The sequence below is a fragment of the Myotis lucifugus genome, unplaced genomic scaffold (genome assembly GCF_000147115.1).
Source record: "Myotis lucifugus unplaced genomic scaffold, Myoluc2.0 scaffold_18, whole genome shotgun sequence".
In the NCBI taxonomy this organism is placed as follows: domain Eukaryota; kingdom Metazoa; phylum Chordata; class Mammalia; order Chiroptera; family Vespertilionidae; genus Myotis; species Myotis lucifugus.
Genome location: NW_005871066.1, coordinates 6,487,311 through 6,491,340, shown reverse-complemented (window position 1 = coordinate 6,491,340; position 4,030 = coordinate 6,487,311).

The following is a 4,030-nucleotide window of genomic DNA, read 5'->3' as shown; positions in this document are numbered from 1 at the left end:
CCAGCCCGGCGGGAAGGGAGCAGCAATCCCCTATTTCTCGGCGGCTGGCGCGCTCCTCGAAGCCCCTACAGCCGCCGCCGCTCAACCAGCTACAGCCGCCACAGCTTGTACGGACGGGGCGGCGACGTGTTCCCCAGCCCCTACAGCAGCAGCAGCTAGCGGCGCTCCCGGAGCCCCTACAGCCCAGTCATCAGGTGAGTGAGTCGGTCGGGGCGCCCGTGCGTGTGTCCGGGGCTGGGCCGGCGGGTCCCCGGGGGCCGGGAGAGGGGTCACGGGGCTCCGCAAAACCACCCGGGACTGGACACCCCGCTCGGGGCGCGCTTCAAGGGTCCAGAGGCGTTTGGGCGCCGTGACGCCGTGGAGGGGGCGGAGGGACAGAGCAACAGGTCCGGCCGAGCGTGTCTCCTCCGGGGAGGAAGGTTTCCAGGGAGAGTGCGAAGCTTTAAACTTGTTGCATTGGTAGGTGCACAGGCTCCTCTCAACCGCCCTTGGTGTTTCCAGCACAGTTAATTGGGGTAAACCTGGAGCCTGTTTAATGTGTCATACTTTTTTTGGAAAACGCTCTAACGAGGTTCCATTGTTGAAGATTTAGGGGCTATTTATTATAAAGGAGGATTTGAGTCACGTGCTGATGTCAGGTTTAGATACAGATTGTTAATGTGTCAACGATGGGAAAGCAGCTTTTCTGTAAGGTGTATTTCTTAACGTGTGAAAAAAAGCTTATAGTTCTAAATTCTTGAAGACAAGGAAGAAAGTTCATTTTGCGATGTTTTTGGTGGTATAGTTTCTTATGCAGTCTTTCAGTCATAATTTCAAAAAGTAGAAAAATGACAAAGACAAGATTGTTGGTTGTTTTTTTTAAGGTTGTTGGTTTTTGATGACACCCAGTTGTTAATTACGTGCAAATGTAATCTAGTTGATGTAGTCCAGTGTAACCAAGTAAATGTTCTACTACATTTTCACGTTAACTATTATTCTGAGTTACTATTTACACTTACTTTAAAGTAAAATACTAGTAGACCCTTAAATATTAGGATCTTTGTTTAGAAATCTTTTAAAGGGTAAATTTAACCTAGCGAAATTAGAGTAAATCTTTGATATAACTATTATGCCTTGCTTGTATTTCTCAAAAAAAAGTGTGAGCATTGATATATAACTACCTGTAAGCACGGTGAATTATAAGGAACTTTTGAGTATTTTGCATGATCTTATATTCTTTAAGATGTCTGGAAATTCTAGGCCTCGTAATTTAGGATTTTACAGAATGACATTTGCATTGATTGTGATTTTCCTATTGGTCTTAGTTTTCTTTCAGTAATGCCAAATGGATGCTTAGTACCTCTATGTACGAGTTATGTTGACTCAGTATAGTATATGTACCTGTAAAATTAGCAGATTTTTTGAAGTGCCAGCCTAGTGTTTGTAAAGATGTGATGTGAATAGAGATACAGGTATGAGTTTATCTTTAAACTAAAACAGCTGTATACATTTCTTCATTTCTTTTTTTAAACTTTATTTTTATTGCTTAAACTAAAGTATTACAAATAGTAGTACATGTGTCTCCTTTTCTTTCCCATTGACCTTCTCCCGGCCTCCCCTAACCCCGGCACATGCCCTCACCGCCCCCCCCCCCCCCCCCAGGGGTTTGTGGCCATTGGTTATTCTTAATAGCTCTTCATTCTTACAGTGTCAAGCACACTCAAAATGCTAGTTGATTGATGCTTTACGCAGACTATCAATACTGAAAAGTCATTTCACCAAATTTATTCTTTACATCTTGTAAGACCTTATATCAGTGGTTCTCAACCTTCCTAATGCCGCGACCCTTTAATACAGTTCCTCATGTTGTGGTGACCCCCAACCATAAAATTATTTTCGTTGCTACTTCATAACTGTAATTTTGCTACTGTTATGAATCGTAATGTAAATATCTGATATGCAGGATGTATTTTCATGGTTACAAATTGAACATAATTAAAGCATAGTGATTAATCACAAAAACAATATGTAATTATATATGTGTTTTCCGATGGTTTTAGGCGACCCCTGTGAAAGGGTCGTTCGACCCCCAAAGTGGTTGCGACCCACAGGTGGAGAACCGCTGCCTTATATTTTACTTTTAAGATATTTTAGGTTTGCCAAAAGGTTTGTGTTTTTTGTTTTAATTGAATTTGTTTTTGAAAATCGATTAGGCAGAATTTCAGGACTTTAGTGATTTTAAGTGTGATATAATATTAAGAGTGGATATTATGTTTATCAGGCTTTTTAGTTGCTGGATACTTTAGCAAGGTCCTTTATTATCTAATAGTGCTATGCATTTTGTTTATTTGATATAATAGTGGTATGTGTGATTGCGGTTATCCATATTTAGCAAATATTTATTGAGTATATATTATATGCCAGATACTGTTCTAGGGACTGGGATATAGCAGTGAAGAAAGACAAGGTCCTTGCCCTTAGGAAACTTGCCTTCTAAAGAACCATTCATAACTGAAATATTTCGTGGTGTTTATATTGACCACTAGTATTTCTAAAAGATTGGATTTGGAATGAGCTTTAGAATATCTTCACTAACATTCCTGACAGCTGGCCATTTGGTGTGTTCCTGAATACATTTAGAGGTGGGAAGATGTTGCTTTGAAGACAGCTTATTTCATTACATCTGGGACTCAAGTACTAGTCTTGGTTTGCCCAGGTTTTAGCTAGATCCTTGGAGACTCAGTTTCCTAAGCTGTAACAGGAAAATACCTGTTTTGTGGTGTATGTTTGTGTGTGTGTGTGTGTGTGTGTGTGTGTGTGTGTATTTCAGGAATTAAATGAAAATTTATGTATAGAAATAGTGTAGAGTATTACAGAAATCTGTGGTTTAGATGTTATTGAATTATTAGAATTCTTCATATTGAAACAGAAATCCAGCTCTGTGTCAGTTCTAACCATTGCTTCAAATTTAACCCTTTGAAATGATACAGAGCAAACCTTTATGGTACCTCTTTAAATATAAAGAGTTACTATATCTTGAGTCTTCTTTTATTGGCCCCAAAACTCATTTTTCATAAGGTATGCTATTTAGATTTTCCACATTATATCTAGTTTGTCAAATGTCCTGCTTAAAATGTGGGGCCCAGAATTTATAGCTAACATAGTTGATTGAAAAACTTAAAGATTTTTAAATATAGCAAATGTATTAATTACTGTTTAGGAACAATTAATTGAACTCACTTGTCCAGTTTAATACAAAAAGTTTTATTTATTTTTAGAATATAGTAATTGTGGTAGGTGACCCATATTGTTTAAGGAATAGACTACTGGATTGGGAGCTCCATGAAGGCAACTAGCCTGTCTTGACCACCATTATAATCCTAGTGCTAATCATAGTGTCTGACAGAAGTAGACTCAATAATTGTTGAAAGGGTAAATGGAGGGATGATGGACTTTACTGAGCATATGAAATATTCATGTGGGCCTGGATTATATAAGTATTTAATATAGACCACATGTTATGCTGCAGGAAATAAGCCTTGGATCTTTTTCCAGCCACATGGAGCTTACATATTAATAAATTGTCAATGTAGATATTTTTAAGGAAATGCAAACACATTCAAAATACTAATATTGAAACCATGATTGATATTTTTCTTGGTATTAATTCCTAGAATAAATCCTCTCCATTCTATTGACATCTGCGTTATAACGGCTCTTTGCCTTTATTTGAACCTTCAGTCCTTTGCTCATGCTTTTCTTTTAATCAGTCACTTTGTAGCTTTACTTTTCCCCCCTGTATAACCAGTTTACCATACTTTCTTTAATACTTGAATGTTGGAGTGTAGGAAGTCACATAATTTTGCTGATTGGCCCTGTAATAAATATGAGGGTGCACTGAAGAGAGGGGCTGTTTAGGAAAGGTACTAAGATGAGTTTTACTATGTGCCACACGTCGATAAATATTTAACGTACATCCACCCCCAAAACACATGTTACCGGTAGTTGGAAACATTTCTGTTGATAGTTTGGGAAATGGAAACTCTAAAAA